Source organism: Hoplias malabaricus, chromosome 13, assembly GCF_029633855.1.
Source record: "Hoplias malabaricus isolate fHopMal1 chromosome 13, fHopMal1.hap1, whole genome shotgun sequence".
NCBI lineage: Eukaryota > Metazoa > Chordata > Actinopteri > Characiformes > Erythrinidae > Hoplias > Hoplias malabaricus.
Genome location: NC_089812.1, coordinates 5,450,601 through 5,455,744, shown reverse-complemented (window position 1 = coordinate 5,455,744; position 5,144 = coordinate 5,450,601). Strand labels below are relative to the sequence as shown.

Below are 5,144 nucleotides of genomic sequence, written 5' to 3'. Positions count from 1 at the left end.
TTTAAAATGTAGTTTAAAAATATTAACTTGGACAAAGCCGAGAGGTTGTTGTTTGATGACGTCATGTTTCTTGTTTTGTTCTTGGCACATTTTCAGTGCCTTTTTTAATTGTTCATATCAATATTACAATTTAGAAATAAATTTCAGCCGTATCTCCCAGCTCTAGCTGAACAATACGCTTTAAAATTAATAACTAAATGAGTAGCTCTTGTTCTATGAGGTTAAGAGCTTCCCCCCCCATACAGCCACTGATGTGCACAAAGTGACATTAAAGCAGTACATCACGGAAAAAAAGCAGGAGGCGCTGCAACCTGGACTCAAGTCTGCAGTCCATTATCAGCTCGCATGAGGTCCATCCAGGCCCCGGATCAATACAAGTTCAGATTCCTGTCGAAGGCACTCACCTTGAGACTTCAGCAGCACTCAGTCTCCCCCTGCAACCGTGTCTGCATTGGGCCACAGCGGCGTGCCATGCCTCATGGTTCCCCACAACCTGTGGAGGAGTACAACACAGTACTGACCACAACAGCAGCTCTTGGAAAATGGTACAAAGTTGGGTTACATTAGGCATTTAATAATCTAAACTCCATTATCACTGAACAATAACAGGATTATTAACAACTAACTTGTCTCTACACTCACTGCTGGAGTTTTTAAACCCCTCAGTGTCTGGACAGAGAACAGTCCACCGACCAATAACCATCCAGCCGACAGCGTCCTGTGTCACTGATGAAGGACTAGAGGACGAGCGACACACACTGTGCAGCGACAGATGAGCTACTGTCTCTGACTCTACATCTACAAGGTGGACCAACGAGGGAGAAGTGTCTCACAGAGTGGACAGAGAGTGGACACAGGGTTTAAAAACTCCAGCAGCACTGCTGTGTCTGATCCACTCTACACCAGCACAACACACACTAACACACCACCACCACGTCAGTGTCACTGCAGCGCTGAGAATGATCCACCACCACGTCACACCTGCTCTGTGGGGGTCCTGAGCGCTGAACAACAGGGGGAAAGGGGGGTAACAAAGTATGCAGAGCAACAGATGGACTACAGTCTGTAATAGGACTACACAGTGCTCCTGTGAGGTCAGTGGAGCTGAGAGAATGGACAGTGAGTGTAGAAACAAGGTAGGTGTTCCTGATCCAGTTGGAAGTTGAAGTACACACAAATCAGAAACCCCACTGTTGTTGGATTGCAGTTGAAAGCAGTTATGAGCTGGAGTTCTTTGCCTGAACTTGTTACACAACAGAGGTCATGGCTGGCTGCCTGCTGAGAGACCAATGGTGGCAAATCCTGTGCTCCTCCTGTCGCTTCCATGGGAGGGAGAATACTTTTCATTCAGCACACAGGGGATCATGCAACTTTAATGAGAGCAGTGTGCTTCTAGAATCAGCGCGAAACTGCGCCGTGATGTGCACCACTCAGCTGCTGCAATTAATGGATTAGACGTACAGGTAGCTGACAATCCTGTTTTTAATTACTCTTCACTCATGTGAGTGTGTGTGTGTGTGTGTGTGTGTGTGTAATAATATAGGAATAGAGCATTAAACATTAGAGTATGTTCCTCTGCTATAAACTTCAGTAGTTAATTCTCACTGTGTCTCACTCTATAATTACATTCAAGATACAGGTCGTCTTGGATTAATCACTGACAGATATGTTTCTATATGTTTCTCTTCCAACGAGAGGAGCCACTGTTTCTCAGTCCCATGGTAACCCTTGAAGTTGGTTATTTTAATCTGTTAATTACACAGGGGCAGCACAGTGGAGCAGTAGGTAGTGTCTCTGTCACAGCTCCAGGGTCCTGGAGGTTGTGGGTTTGAGTCCCGCTCCGGGTGACTGTCTGTGAGGAGTGTGGTGTGTTCTCTCTGTGTCTGCGTGGGTTTCCTCCGGGTGACTGTCTGTGAGCAGTGTGGTGTGTTCTCCCTGTGTCTGCGTGGGTTTCCTCCGGGTGACTGTCTGTGAGGAGTGTGGTGTGTTCTCCCTGTGTCTGCGTGGGTTTCCTCCGGGTGACTGTCTGTGAGCAGTGTGGTGTGTTCTCCCTGTGTCTGCGTGGGTTTCCTCCGGGTGACTGTCTGTGAGGAGTGTGGTGTGTTCTCCCTGTGTCTGCGTGGGTTTCCTCCGGGTGACTGTCTGTGAGGAGTGTGGTGTGTTCTCTCTGTGTCTGTATGGGTTTCCTCCGGGTGACTGTCTGTGAGGAGTGTGGTGTGTTCTCTCTGTGTCTGCGTGGGTTTCCTCCGGGTGACTGTCTGTGAGGAGTGTGGTGTGTTCTCTCTGTGTCTGCGTGGGTTTCCTCCGGGTGATTGTCTGTGAGGAGTGTGGTGTGTTCTCTCTGTGTCTGCGTGGGTTTCCTCCGGGTGACTGTCTGTGAGGAGTGTAGTGTGTTCTCCCTGTGTCTGTGTGGGTTTCCTCCAGGTGACTGTCTGTGAGGAGTGTGGTGTGTTCTCTCTGTGTCTGCGTGGGTTTCCTCTGGGTGACTGTCTGTGAGGAGTGTGGTGTGTTCTCTCTGTGTCTCCGTGGGTTTCCTCCGGGTGACTGTCTGTGAGGAGTGTGGTGTGTTCTCCCTGTGTCCAGTGATTCCGGGTAGGCTCCAGACCCACCACCGCCCTGAACTGGATAAGGATCACAGAAAATGAATGAATGAATAAATGAATGTTAATTACACAGCTAAACCCTGAACTCAAGCCTCCCAAGACTTAGAGGAACTGTAGAGGAAGCAGCCAGAATTAAATCATATCCATTACGTATGTATTCAGAATGTATGAACAAATTCATCACACAGAAGTTTGATAGAACGCTGTGCACAGGATATTTGGGTCGGTGGGCTATTCTCAGTTCAGCAGTGACACTGAGGTGAAAAAAAAGGAGAAAACCACTACGTCAATGGGGAAACTCACAGGCATTGTGCATGAACCAAACAAGACAACTGTGCTGTGCATTAAAGACTGAAAGAAACAAGGCCTGCATCAATAACCAAATAACCAGACAATAATAGTCAAAACAGATCAAGTAAACTGGGTTATAAATGTAAACAAAAAACAGCCGTGCAGAGACAAGACACAGCAGCGTGCAGAAGTCAGAGTCCATCCCTTGTTTATTTAATCACCAGTTTAAACATCTATTAAATGCAAATTATTCATTTTTTTTCCGGAGATATTTATGATTAATTAAGATTAGATAACGTATAATCCACTTGATTGAAAACGGAGGAGAAAATAACAGAAATAAACATGCATAGCTATTCCTCTCCATCCTTCCACTGTGAAAAGACCACACCCTGGGTCTGAAAGGATGTGTACCTTTTGAAAGATGGTACCTAGAAAAAAAATGTAAAAAATAATAATAATAATTTAAAAAACAAGAACATTTCCAAAGCAAAATGCACTGACTGCCCCAGAGCCCAGACCTCCACATCACAGAAGGTTTCAACACTGTAAAATGAACAAATTCTACTTCCTGAACGTTTCAGCTGTAAAGAGAATAAACAAAAGATGGTCTCTGGCTTTAGAACAGTTTTGTACATGATGTACAACCTTTTTTAGACAACAGCATACAATAGGAATGAGTCTTCATCCTTAATAGCTCAACGTGTGCGCTCTTCTTTACGCATGCCCGAGGAAAACACGCAAATCTTTGACCATTTCTGGAATCATTCTGCTTTAACACTTATATTAAAAGTTCATATCTAGAGATTTGTGGTGGAGGCAGCTGTGGAATGGCGCTCCACTGGAGGCTTAAGGGAAGGTTACGGATGGAGGAAACTGACAGTCAACACAGGAAACGGACAAAAGACGTAGATTCTAACCCAGTAATAACAACACACCAGAAACACTCGGAGTTATGGGCGGCTCTGTTGCTCTTATTTCATCTCTCTAAATCTCTATATTCTCCAACACGACCTTAAACGGCTGCCTCGTTGTTGTGAAAAAAGCCCTCCACGACCCTGACGCACACAGAAGCACAAAGAAGCGCACGGTGTTACCAATAAAACCGCTCACGAAAATAATCTTCCTAAAATAGCCGCCCCCTGTGTCCGCGAGGCTGTAACCACAGTAACGCTACAAGGAGACGGCTCGCGATGGGCGTGAGCGCGCGCTCACCGTTCGGCGTCTTCGTTTCACGCTGGTTTTCCACCGTTTTTAGGTCGACACCTCGTCACATCCCCTCAGACACGTCTGTACAAGCCGAGCGGGCGGGTTCCGTGTTGTTCTTTAACCGTTTCTGTCTCTTCGCTGGAGAGAGAAGCGACAGCAGCGTCTCAGAGACAGAGCCGACCAGAAAACGAACGGATTCAGTCCTCTAAGGCCAGGCTAATCGACGGCAGATCCACAGATCTCCCTCCGTTCAAACGCTCGACGATTGATTAAAACCGTCGGCTAGCAGGGGCGTGCTATTTGTTTTGGTAAACAGGGTACACTTCAGTCTAAATACGCCCCCTACTGTAGGAATAGATGCTCAACAATTCTTCTGATTTATTCTTCTTTAATAACTCCCAATTTCACCAACACTACGGTTAAAGATGGGTTTAAATCAATAAGAAAACAAGCTTTATCTTTCAAGAGGAATTACAAACTCTTAGGGATGTTTCCTCAATAAGAAATGTGTTAATCAGAGGGCTATTCCACAAAGCAGGTTTTCTCAGTTAGTCAGTTAACTTAAGCCCAAAGTTGAGGTCTGTCTAATAGGAACAGAGCTGAGGGTGATACCTATTGTACAGTCCTCAACCTTGGGCTTAAGTTAGCTGACTAACTGAGAAACCCTGCTTTGTGGAATGGCCCCCAGGTCTCCAAAGTGTGTAATGCTTCAGTTACCTCACTTACTGCAGACGTTATTGCACAAAAAAGCTCACAAATAGCGTTACCAAAATGTTTTATTCTAATATATTTAAAAGCCTTTCACAGCAGAAAGGAAGCATATTTTTTAAAGAAACGTTATATAACAGCTTTACTTTAAAATTTCAGTTTCAAAATCATCGTGATGTTTCTCTGGCCTATTATAGGAAGTAGAGAGCCTCTGTCATTGCTACCCTGAGCTCAGCACTGCAGAAACTGCACTGTACTTTATGAAGATGGGTAGTATACCACTGCCCATTGATTTCAGTACAGTGCTATAAAAAAACACTAGGGGGAGTGTAC

General features: G+C 45.4%; 1 protein-coding gene across 4 annotated transcripts in view; it reads right to left on the bottom strand.

Annotated features, from left to right (window-relative positions):
• tex2 (testis expressed 2) overlaps positions 1-4,360 on the bottom strand; it is a 43,505-nt gene extending 39,145 nt beyond the window's left edge. For 2 of the 4 annotated variants that reach the window (XM_066641622.1, XM_066641626.1), the window contains exons 1-2: positions 4,110-4,360; positions 405-493 (exon numbers count right to left, since the gene is read on the bottom strand). The gene's annotated coding sequence lies outside the window, so the exon portion shown is untranslated. Of the gene's footprint in view, positions 1-404; positions 494-3,542; positions 4,072-4,109 lie in introns of those variants that run through there. The other 2 variants (XM_066641623.1, XM_066641625.1) reach the window with 2 other exon arrangements.
• Positions 4,361-5,144: the final 784 nt, after the last annotated feature.